Source organism: Ovis canadensis, chromosome 17, assembly GCF_042477335.2.
Source record: "Ovis canadensis isolate MfBH-ARS-UI-01 breed Bighorn chromosome 17, ARS-UI_OviCan_v2, whole genome shotgun sequence".
Lineage (NCBI taxonomy): Eukaryota > Metazoa > Chordata > Mammalia > Artiodactyla > Bovidae > Ovis > Ovis canadensis.
In genome coordinates, this window is record NC_091261.1 from 10,538,049 (window position 1) to 10,551,466 (window position 13,418).

The window sequence follows — 13,418 nt, forward strand, 5'->3', positions numbered from 1 at the left end:
GCCATCATTGGTTTTTGTCTCTTTTGTCTGCATATTGTTAACAGCTGCTTTCCTGCCATGCAGCAGAGATGAGTTGTTACAACAGACACCTTACAGTCCACAAAGTGAAAATATTTCCTGTCTGCCCTCTACAGGTTACTGACCTCTCCTCCAGCACTCAAACACAACATCATCCATGCTTTAAATCAGATTTTCTCAAATAAACACACAAATTTATAAACTACTCAGATGGGGAAAGACAGAAAACTACCTTATGGTAAACAAATATATATATATTTTTTTATCCAGGCTCCACATAGGCCATCACTTTAAATATTCACATATGTAAATGACCACAGATCTTCCAGTAGTTATGAGAGCTAACACTGCTGTTGGTGACAACCTAGTGTGAGAGGCAGTAGCTACACAGGAGCCAGAATGCATGGGCCTCTGTCACAGTTCCATCAGATCTGAGCTGCGTGTCTAGAACAAATCACTTAACCTTTCTGTATCTCAGTTTCTCCATCCATAAAATGGAGATAATGGTAGCATCAACCTCAGTGGGATTTTTGGAAGATTATATTGTGGAGTTTACATAATGTACTTTAGAGAAGCATATGGCTCCAGTATTGCCAGAAGGAAACCCGCTCCGGTATTTTTGGCTGGAGAATCCCTTGGACAGAGGAGTCTGGTGTGCTACTGTTCATGAGGTCACAAAGAATTCGACACGACTGAGTGACTAACCACATACATAAACTATTTAGAAGAGGAAGTGGCATAGAATAAGAACTGTTTGTAATTGGCATTATTACGGTCTCTGTATTTTATCTGCAAAACAATTTGATATATCAGGCAGATGTCATGCCAACAGAAATCGTCTTCAACACAAGTCACACTGAAATCACTCTCCATACCATTGCAAATGGCAGTAAGGGTGAGCACGAGGCCCAGAACATATGCATCCAGTACTTCAAGAATGTTCACTGACTCCACTAACCAACTAGCAGTGTTCTCCACTTATAATAATTTATAACTTACTTCCTCTCTGTACTATACAGTGGACAATGACCATGGGTTAATATGCAAATAGCACCTCCTGGATGGAGTGGTACAGAACTTACATGACCATCAGAGGAAGGGTGAAGTCACTGCCATGGAAATATTACCCTACTGCTAAATCAAAGTTTTCTGAATCAGTTCATTCCCAGGAACTGTTATTGTCTAGCAAGTACTCAGATGAGAAAATTAAGGTTACAAGCTATGGATATCAGAGAAGCCAACTCCAGAACCTCACAGTTGGTGAAAGGCTAGAAATCCATAAATCCCACTTCTGGCTGCATAATGAAAGAAGAAAATTTTACATTTTTATTCCAGAGTCAGGGGGAAAAAATGAGCGTTTAATTGAACAATTCTATTCTATTAGACTATTAGAATTTAGTTTCTTAATAAAAGTTTTACTATACCAGTATCTCCAAGAAGAAATTATTGATATGGTAAAAAGTACTTAGTTGTGTCCTAATAACAGTTAAGCTAAAATATTTTCCATTTATGCAGACAAGTATTGTGCATATCAATAAGTATTCTCTGGTAAACCAATGGATCTTGTAGACAAGATCCTCCCTCATGAAAAAAAGGACAATATAAAATTAAGGGCTAAAATATTCTTCACAGACTAGATGAGAACGGCTGAAGAGAAAAGGCTTAATGAGAACTGGACCGTCAGAAAAGCTCCATGGATAAGAGACTGGGCACCAGGTCTGAATAAATGGAGGACTACCCAAGAGAAAACAAAACTGTGAACACCAAAAGGACAGTCTGAGCAAAGGCCAAGAAAAGGTGAAATCAGCCAGTTAACTCTGAGGGTAAAATCCAACCACAGGAAAAGAAAAGCGTGTCCACACAGAAACTTGTAAATCAGTGTTCACCGCAGCATTATTAATAGCCTCAAAGTGGAAACAGCCCAAAGCTTCATCAACTGGTGAATGGATAAATGGCTTAGCCACATACTGTTTATTGTTTGACAATTAACAGAAATAGAAGAACTGATAACGTGCTATAACATGGATGAAACTCAAAAACATGACACCAAATGAGAAAAGCTCATCACAAAGGAGCACACACTGTGTGATTCCATTTATATGAAAGCCCGAGACAGATACTACACTGGTGTTTGCCTGGGGCTGAGGGAGATGGGGGGCCATGAGGGGCAGCTAAGGGATATGGGGTTTCCTTTTGGGGTGATGGAAAGGCTCTAAAATTGGTCACAGGTGACACCTTTCTACACTAAGAAATAGTGAACTACACATTTTCAGTGGGTGAATTATATGATACATGAATTATATTTCAATAGCTTTTAAAAAAATCCAATGGCAGGGTCTAAATAATCTTAATTCTCTATTTTGGATGTACATACTATACACCATCTGAGTACTTCCAGGCTTTTATAGTATATCTAAAATGAAAAGAAGGCTTTGCTTAACTTCAACTAACTTGTATAATACCCTTTCTGCATAAGTTATTCTGAAACCTATGAAACAAATATATATATAACTCCACAGTCACTGACATAAGTGAAGATGAGAAATGATAATTTCCTGAAACATTCCATTAAACAGTCTCTGATTTTATCTGGCTTGCCTTATCATGGCAATACAGGTATCACACCAAAATAGTATTGTTTCAAAGAAACAGTCTCTCAACTTCTGTGAAGAATGCTGCACAATTCTTAACTTTCCTAAGGGTAAATAATATAAGAAAAAATATATATAATGCAAATGGCAGAATGAAAGTCAAGTTTTAGAAATGAGTGCATTATAAAGATAATAAAATTGTAGTAAATTACTTGCAATGAAAATACAAAAGAAAGCTGTCCATGAAAACGAGTGTCCTAAAACACTTTATCCTACATATAAACAGTCAACACATTCACTTTCATACATACCTGACTTGTAAGTTGACATAAGTTCTTCTTTAAATCCTGTGCCTCAACTTCTAAGTTGGCACGATAACGTGACAAGACCTCCAGTGACGCCTCTGATATAGACTGCTTTCTGAGGGTATCAGCCAGTTCTTGTTGAAGTTGTCTCACAACTGCCTAATAAGATGCTCTGTCACTGAGTTTATCAAATCACTTTACTATTACATTATGTTAATAATAGATAACTCCAACATATGTACTTTGAAAATTATCACCACAGATAGCAACTCACCTTCTTTTTCCTCCTCACTGAGTTTGGTTACAGACACAGAAGGGACCGCCCTCCAGCCTTCCTGATATTAAGTTACTCAGACGAAAGATGCGGCCCCACTGTCCATGCCCTGCCCCTCCCAATAAATCTGCACAGCTTCACCACCTCATGTCCAGAAATGAGTGTGTAGGTGGGAAAAGTGATGGAAAATTCCACACTGTGGAAACATTTTCCTTTCCTTCTTTATTAGAAGCTTTCATTAACTCAGAGATCTTCACATATTCCAACCAGTGCTCAGATCTTTCCAATAGATTCCTACCTCAGCAGAAAAATGAAGCTATTCCCTTGTTGCTTACTCCAGTACTTTGGCCACCTCATGCGAAGAGTTGACTCATTGGAAAAGACTCTGATGCTGGGAGGGATTGGGGGCAGGAGGAGAAGGGGACGACAGAGGATGAGATGGTTGGATGGCATCACTGACTCGATGGATGTGAGTCCGAGTGAACTCCGGGAGTTGGTGATGGACAGGGAGGCATGGCGTGCTGCGATTCATGGGGTCACAAAGAGTCGGACATGACTGAGTGACTGAAATGAACTGAACTGAGTATGTCTATATTAATCCCAAACTCCTAATTTATCCCTCCTCCCCACCTTTGCCCTTGGCTAACTGTAAGGACCTACTGGAGAGCACAGGGAACTCTACTCAATATTCTGTAGTCACCTACCTGGGAAAAGGAACTGAAAAAGAATGGATATATGTGTGGGAATAACTGAATCAATTTCCTATACATCTGAAACTAACACAAAATTGTAAATCAGCCATATTCCAATATAAAAGAAAAATGAAATTTAAGAAATACGGTTGCTCCCATCGCCTTCAAGGAGCCTCGATATCCTAACCTCCACCTGCCTCCAGACCGCAGCCCCTACAACCCTCTCCCTGATTCACTCTATTCCTGCTGCTCATGAATCCTGCCATCCTTCATTTTTAGTGGACAAACTTGTATTCAAATGATACTAATTAATCCTTAAAATGAGAATTATGAGCAAACTGTAAAAATGTTCTAAGTAAATAACATAAATAGCAGTGGGAAGATTAAATCAGGAATAGTTTGGCTAAAGCTCACCACTCGAGTCCCAAATTATGATTCAATGACAAATAGATGCCTTTAAAGTGTTGAGAGGCCATAATAAAAAATGATTCAAGGCTGAAATTTTCCCAAGTTAATTCAAATTGGTATAAATAAAATTAAAATTATACCAACAAATATGTCAAAAAGGTATGACAAGCTACTGAAGCCAAAGTACAATATATAAAATATAGCATCTGGGAAATCTGGAATTGACTGTCAAGGTAATCCATGTAACTGAAACTTAATTTTGAAATATTCATTTTAGGTTTGAGCATTTCATTTCTCTGCTTCATCATGATACTGAAATGTGGTAACATAAAGATTAAAATTCTTATCCTAAAAGAGTAAGTTACTAATACTATCTATATTAATAATTTAGAACTGAATCTCTTAACATTTCATAAGCAATATGATGTCTCTACTCAAAGTAAAGCATCTCTTGGGTCTAATTTTTATTTGCTGGATGCAAGGTGTGCTTTTAGGCTGGTGTAGAGACCATAGATTCACAGCCTACATATTTTTTATGTTCAACTAGATTCAACATTTAGCCAGAATCAAGAATCACTGTGAACTTTCTTTCAGGAAGTCTGAGAATTTCTTCTTCTGGATACTCACGTCTCTTTCTGCTTTCTCATTTTCATACTGACACATTCTCTCTTTTAAATGAATACACTCCTTGATTAACTCCTTGTTTCTTTCCTCCAGCATCAGACCTTGTTTCTCACGTTTGGCCTTAAGTTTTCTCACGATCTGCTGAAACTGGTCTTGGACGCTAATGACCGTCTTCTCTTTACTGTCAGCTCGGTTTTGTGCATCGTCCAGTTGCTGTCAGAGCAACATATTTTCACTCTGGAGTCGAGATAATCTCTCCTCTAAGGATTCCTGCTTTCCAATATATTTATTCACTTTGCCTTGTTCATTCTGATACGTGAGTTCAATTTCCTGCTTTTGACACTCTGTTTGGCTTAGGTCTCTCTGGACAGGTTCTAATATCAAAATCTTTTCTCTGAGAGAATCTCGTGTGATGCAGCTTAATTTCTAGGTTAATGAACTTACTTTCCACTCTAGAAAATTGCTGGGAAAGCATCTCCTTGTTATCTTTCAGGTTAGCCACATCGGTCTTCATTTTGTCTTGCAAGTGTAACCACTCATCTCTTGCTCTCTGGAAGGCAAATTCCAGGTCTCTTTTTGATGTCTGACTTTGATCATGATTGTCTGAGGCAGCAGCCAGTCTAGAACGGTAGGATTCCACTTCCATTTCCAGTCTTCGTTTGCTTTCTTTTTCCTTCTCCAGCTTAGAGTTTAGCATTGTATTCTCAGCTGTCAGAGCATTAAGCTCGCTCAATATATTGGGATATAGTCTTTGTTGATGATTCTTCATTCAGTTTTATTGCCTTTTGAAGATATCATTCTTTCCTTTTACAATTTCAATGTCATCAAATATTTCTTTTCCTTTTCCCCGGTGCTGATTTTTCACTGCATCTATCTCCAGTCTTGGCATGGCAAGTTCATCCTGCAGCACGTGGTTTTTGCACAACAGGTCCTTTGCTTCTTCACAACTATCAGAAACCTAAGTGAAACAAAGGAGACTTTTAGCTAGTACTCAATACAGTGACATTCCATGATTTCCTCTCAAATGAAAAACTAACCTCTATGTTTATACAATGAAAAGACTGCACCAAGTGTGTCTCCAAATGGGAAAAATAAGGTTCGATACAAATCTCAGACTTTATACAAGCAGAAATACCCAAAAGTTCAAAAATTTAACTGAAGACAACAAATCCATGAAAGTACAAAAGAAACCCCAAGAGACTTTTCAAGAAGCTCAGAACTGGAAAGGCTTTACTTTGAATTACAACAAACTTGGGAAGGCTTAAACAAAAGATGTATAGATCAGACTACACTTAAAAATTGCATCTGACATGGTATATTTGTACAATGGAATACTGCTACTACTGCTGCTGCTAAGTCACTTCAGTCGTGTCCGACTCTGTGTGACCCCATAGACGGCAGCCCACCAGGCTCCCCGTCCCTAGGATTCTCCAGGCAAGAACACTGGAGTGGGTCAATGGAATACTGCTATGCCATATAAAAATGAAATGCTATTTGTAGCAACAGGGATGTTGGACCTAGACATTATTACACTAAGTGAAGTAAGTCAGACAAAGACAAGTATTATATCATACTGCTTACATGTAGAATCTAAAAATGAACTTATTTACAAAACAGAAAGCTTCACAGACATAGAAAACAAACTTATGGTCACCATAGGTGAAAGGGAGGTATGGGAAGGGAGAAATTAGGATGTTGGGATTAATATATACACACGAGTATATATGAAATATATGAATTGATACTTTTGAACTGTAGTGTTGGAGAAGACTATTGAGAGTCCCTTGGACTGCAAGGAGAGCCAACAAGTCCATCTTAAAGGAAATCAGTCCTGAATGTTCATTGGAAGGACTGGTGGTAAAGCTGAAACTCCAATAGTTTGGCCACCTGATGGGAAGAACTGACTCATTTGAAAAGACCCTGATGCTGGGAAAGACTGGAGGCAAGAGGAAAAGGGGACGACAGAGGATGAGATGGTTGGATGGCATCACCAACTCAATGGACATGGTTTGAGTCAACTCCAGGAGTTGGTGATGGACAGAGAGGCCTGGCATGCTGCAATCCATGGGGTCGCAAAGAGTCAGACACAACTGAACTGAAACTGAACTGATATATAAAATAACCAACAAGGATCAACATAAAGAACTACACTTAATATTCTACAAGAAAAATCTGAAGAGGAATGTGTGTGTGTGTGTGTGTGTGTGTGTGCGTGTGTGTTAGTCACTCAGTCATGTCTGACTCTTTTTAACCCCCATGGACTGTAGCCCATCAGACTCCTCTGCCCATGGAATTCTCCAGGCAAGAATACTGGAGTGGGTAGTCATTTCCTTCTCCAGGGGACTTTCCCAACCCAAGGATCAAGCCCAGGTCTCCTGTATTGCAGGCGGATTCTTTACTGTATGAGCCAGCAAGGAAGCCCTATATATATATATATATACATATATATACACACACACACATATACATATATTGCTGAATGACTGTGCTGAATACCTGAAACAACACAATACTGTAAATCAACTATAATTCAATAAACAGCACTACTTGCTAGCTTTAAAAACACTGCATCTGATACCTAACCTATACAGTTACCTCACAGTAAGAGCCTTAGCTCTGTATACATTTAAACAGACTAAATTTCACAAAAAAACTTTTTTGAGACTATGCTATATTTCTAACATTTTAACAGTCAATTAGAAGAATTATCCCTATTGATAACTGTACTAAGCACTTCTACAAACATCAATTAACTCATTAGCTATAATTCTGGAAAGGAAGAAGTTAAAAATATAAATAAGCTGCAGGCTTTTCACCAGGTCTTCTGACTCTAGTAGTCCTCTTACATCAAACCACAGTTACTTCTCTAGTACAAACATACAAAGTAAGCCTCTTATTTCACTCATGATACACACACTAATGGTAAATAAGGTAAAATGTAGAGAGCTCTTCTTAGAAAATCATGAGATTATTTGCTACAGCAATAACTTTCTTTTTTTTTTTAAGTTACAAAGGAATTTATTATGTTTTCCCATTGCTTCTGGTTCTCTTAAAACAATTTTGGGTTTTGAAATTTGAAGTTAAAAAATTGTGAATATAATGAAAGGCATACTCTTTTTCAAAAAAAGATTCATAAGCTAACCCAAAATACCTGCTGTCGTTTTAGTTATCTTACCAAGATTATCTCAGGTTTTGTTTAATTTAGCTTCTCTGTTATCTCGGTTTGGGCTATAAGTAACAAAATACTTAATTGCCTTAACCAAGGTTAGCTAGTCCCATAGCGGGCTATTCAGTGGCATGGGGACAGACGGATACTGCAGTTGGGGGCTCCCCCCTCTACCATCCTTGTTGGCTTCTGTCCTGTGTATCTTTCCTAGCTGCTAGATGGGTTGACAGCAATAACTTTCATTATCTCTTCATAATGTTTAAAATAGTAACATGGGGGAAATACAATGAAAAACACAATAATCATCTCTAATATATATTATGGCATGTCTATCACTGTTTTCAAAATTCCCTGTACTGAAACAGGACACACAGAGCAGAGCGCTCATCTTCTCACAAGTAGAAGAATGACATCCAAAATGTGGCCTCAGAACTGCCTATAGACTCCTCCTTGCCATCAGGGAAGTGATTAACCTAGTGATCTTTCGAGGAAATGACATCACCACCAACAACCAGAATATCTACTGTCAGTAGCAAAATTTGTTTTCTTTAGAGGGGGAGGGGGGACTTTTATAAGTTTGTTCTATAGAAACAACTTTTTAAGCTGTTCAAAAGTGTTTTAACAAATGATGGCACAGTTTTTACAAATCGAAAACCTGTAAATGATGTGAAAAGGTCGTTGATAGGGTATTGGTTAAAGAAATGACAGTGGAGCCAAAAACGGACTCTGATTCAGACACTGAAAGTGATGACGTGCGTGGAGTGACCAACACGTTCACTCCAAAGCAGAGGGACTTGGTCGGGACTTAGTCGATGCTAGACCACACACGCTCTTCCTCGCCTAAACCGCAATCAGGGCGCCGGCTCTTCCAAGACAATTGGAAAAACTTTGAGATCGATTCCTATGGAAAGTACTAAAGGCCTCTCCTTGGATGAGGCCATCGTGTGTCACTCCCTATCTGCAGCAGACAAACGGATCTGAATGACAAATATTACTTTACCCAACAGATGGAAAATGTTTCCCTCCTCAAAACATAGATATATAGGCTTTCAAAATTCTCTACATTTTCTATGATGTATAGTGTTGGTTTTTAAAATATACACATACACAGAGACATATACACATATTTTAAAATGACTACAGAAAATACCTCAGAGTTCATTTCCTTAGTAGCCGTTTCTGTCTCTTTTTGTTTGGCAAGGTGATTGGCCAGAATTCCATCCTGTAACATTCTGCCATTCTGTTCTCGACAAAGCTGCTTCTGAGTGTCATTTCGATCTTCTATAACCTGGAGAGACATTATATGAACTTTTGGGCCTATACCATTAAAAAAAAAATTAAAAGCTTAGGAGAAGAATTTAAAATCAAAAAAATACTGTTTAAATGAAGTAGCCTTATTCCCACATGAATAACTCAGATCTTAATTTAAATGCCTGCTAAATTTATCACAGAGCAAAAATATAGGCAGACATGGTACTGTGAAGGAAAATTTCTTTACAAAGCACTTAATTAGTTTCTTCACACTGTCAACGCAAGTTAGCCTGTATTTTTACATTAAAAAATCAAAATTAATACATGGATTGGAATTAAGAATACTACTTTGCCTAATGTATCAAAAATGCTAACCATTACGTTAATGATTAAGCTGGATTTATGTCCATTCCTCCACTCAGAAAACATACACAGACCATCTATGAGAAGCCAAGAATGGCAAGAAATTAATAACTTAAGCTCTAAATGTCACAGTTCATACTTAAGATAACAATTTTGTTCTAAACCTAAAAATACATATTAAATTAAAGGGATGCTATACATAATATTGATGAGATAGTCTCAGAAAATTGAAAATTTCACCAAAGATTGCTCTACCTGATTCAGATCATTTCTCACAGTCTTCAGTTCCATTTCTAGTGCTCTGAGAGTGAGTTCAAGTTGCTGTTTCATTTCAACTTCTTTACTATATTGGTCTTTTTTTCTTAACTACTCCCTAATTTTTTCATACAACATATCAGCATTTCTTCTCTGCTCTTCTTCTTGCTTTAAGGTGAATCTGCAAAATTTATACAGCTCTTCTTAGAAAATCATGAGATTATCCACTGCTACAATCACTTTCATTCCCTCTACATAATGTTTCAAATAGTAAAATGGGGGGAAATATAATGAAAAACACTTAATAATCCTCAGAGTTTTTACGTGCAGTCGATGGTGGACCACACACGGTCCACACACATGAGGGTTAAGAATAAAATTGCATCCATTTTTGTTTTCTGTCTTGAGAAAAAGGACTACTGTATACATCTGTGCATGGGAATGTAAAGGAATATAAACGTCAAATATAGATCAAAGATCTTTTTTAAGTTCTTATACTTTGACCGAATAATACGATATTATTAAAGAAACTGTATTCAAAATAATGAGAAAGGTAGAAATGAATTTATAGGAAAAAATGTTTCTTGTAGTATTAAATATAAAACAGAAAAGTGAAAAACAACTGAAAGTCAATGTGCTAAATAATTAATAAGGTTTCCATTATGGTGGACTTCTGTATGGTCATGAAAATGATGATTTGGAAAAACATACATTAAGTTATTAGAAGCATTCACTGTTAAGAACCTGCTATATTATTTCCAAGAACTTCACACTCCACAATACTATAACAATTTCTCCTCTGTAAAATCCTAGAGGATAAGCTAGTCCTTATAACACGTCTACATCGCTGCAGTATTAAAGGAAACAATAGTTCAAATATTTCTTTAAAAGCCAGGTGTACAGTACCTCAAGCTGCCGAGCTCTCGTTCCCACTCCACTTTCTGATGCTCTAACTGTGATTTTACTTCTTTGGTTTCTGACAGCTCTTTCTGTAGCCCACGAACCTTACTTTCCATTTTTTAATCTTTCCTCTAAGCAATTCACAGTGGCTTTTTTTTAAGTTCTACTAATCCGTCATACGAAAGAATCACATCCCAGATTTTCAATAAGCTAACAGAATCTGCATGATGAAGAAAACAAAGATTAAAAAGAAAAAAAAAGTTCATGTGAGTAATTTTTGAGTATAAAGGACTGCCTTTCATGTTCACACATCCATGCATTGAACAAATATTAAGTGTCTATAATGGGAAGACATTATTCTAAGCTCTGCAGATGAAACAGACTCCTCTGGCTCTTGTTTAGCTTGAAGTCTAGTAGAAGAGAAAGATAAATAAAATAATATGAACTCAGAAGGATACTCTAAGAAAAGAGAGTTCTATGATCACATAACAGAACTTGACATAGACTGGGTCCAGTAAAGATTTCCCTGGGGAAGAGGTGTCACACTGAGAAATGAAGGATGAGCAGGAAGTAGTAAGTAGAGAAGGAGGAACAACCCCATAGACAGTCTCCAGCTGCCATTATGTTTTTAACCAAGACGGAATGAACAGCTACTGATTTACCTTCCTGAGTGGAGCGAGCAAAAACGACACCGACAAAATACATTAAACAATGATTATCATGGCAAAGGACTTCAAGGAATGAGAGACAATGATCCTGGAAACACACGAGGTTAGCCTAAGGAACGCCCCAAATCACTGCCTTGAGAGAATTTCCAGGCTCCGACACGGGGAGAAGGAATGGAAGCTGAGTCAGCCAGACTCGCTGAAAGGAGGTGATAAAGCTGACAGTCTGGTGAAACCAAAGTGGGCAGAGATCACAGATCAGAACCACAGAGAGGAGAGAGTGGAACAGAGAGAAAAAGGACCCTGGAGATGTGAGGAGGAGCCCCTCGGGTATTCAGCAGAGGAACGAATACAGCCCATCTGGGAGAAACCACCTGAGACCAGGGAGAAACTATCCGAAAAGACTATAGGAACCTGTGACTGATGCCCACTCAGTCCCAGGAATTCTATCTATTCTCATGAGCCAGGCTGGAAAAACTCCTAGGTACCAGCAGAATGAACAGGGTAGTCAGCAAGGTCTTCCCTCCAAGACAGTAAATAACAGCCTTAGCCCCAGGGTCCCTCTGGATACACCTAACAAATCATAAGAAGCAAGAGCACAGAAGGATCTCTGGAAAACTCTTAATATTTGGAAACTAAATCACATGGATCTAAATAACCCTTGGATCAAAGAGGTAATGAAAAGAAGAATTACAAAGTATTTTGAACTGAATGAAAATGAAAATGTAAGACCAATTTTAGGAAATTGACATGCTGATGCTAAAATTCATGTGGAAAGAAGGGTAAAAAATAAAACAAGATAAAGCTAGACAACTGTGACCTTTAACCATGAAGCAAAGAGAAGTAACAGTTGGGCTTCAAGCAAGGGATAACATGATGAGATCTGAACTTTTAAAAATAGATAATAATTATAGCTGCTGTGGGGACTGAGGTTCCGGGAGGTAGAATGGCAGGGAAAGAAGTCCTGAGATTATTTCAGTTATTCGACGAGGAAAGTGATGCTAACTTGACCTTGGGTGAAGGCACAGGAAAGAAGAGGCAACAGAAGGTACAGTGAGTGAGAATGATCATAGACCTGTGGCACAGAGTATACACTCATGTTGATGTTCTTTTAATACAGAACCTACTTCTGAGATGCAGAGCACTGTAACATATCCCTGGCTCTAGAGCAGTACTAGACAAGGTGTACATGTATTACACTACACCATACACAAACAGGCATTGTGCCTGTGTCAAGTTGTTCAATTCAATTCAGTTCAGTTCAGTTCAGTCACTCAGTCCTGTCCAACTCTTTGCAACCCCATGAATCACAGTATGCCAGGCCTCCCTGTCCATCACCATCTCCCGGAGTTGACTCACGTCCACTGAGTCCGTGATGCCATCCAGTCATCTCATCCTCTGTCGTCCCCTTCTCCTCCTGCCCCCAATCCCTCCCAGCATCAGAATCTTTTCCAATGAGTCAGCTCTTCGCATGAGGTGGCCAAAGTACTGCAGTTTCAGCTTTAGCATCATTCCTTCCAAAGAAATCCCAGGGCTGATCTCCTTCAGAATGGACTGGTTGGATCTCCTTGCAGTCCAAGGGACTCTCAAGAGTCTTCTCCAACACCACAGTTCAAAAGCATCAATTCCTTGGCGCTCAGCCTTCTACACAGTACAACTCTCACATACATACATGACCACTGCAAAAACCATAGCCTTGACTAGACGGACCTTAGTCGGCAAAGTAATGTCTCTGCTTTTGAATAAGCTATCTAGGTTGGTCATAACTTTTCTTCCAAGGAGTAAGCGTCTTAATTTCATGGCTGCAGTCACCATCTGCAGTGATTTTGGAGCCCCCAAAAATAAAGTCTGATACTGTTTCCACTGTTTCCCCATCTATTTCCCATGAAGTGATGGGACCGGTTGC

General features: G+C 38.4%; 1 pseudogene; it reads right to left on the minus strand.

Annotated features, from left to right (window-relative positions):
- LOC138422407 (ankyrin repeat domain-containing protein 26-like) overlaps positions 1-13,418 on the minus strand; it is a 78,543-nt pseudogene that overhangs the window by 20,926 nt on the left and 44,199 nt on the right.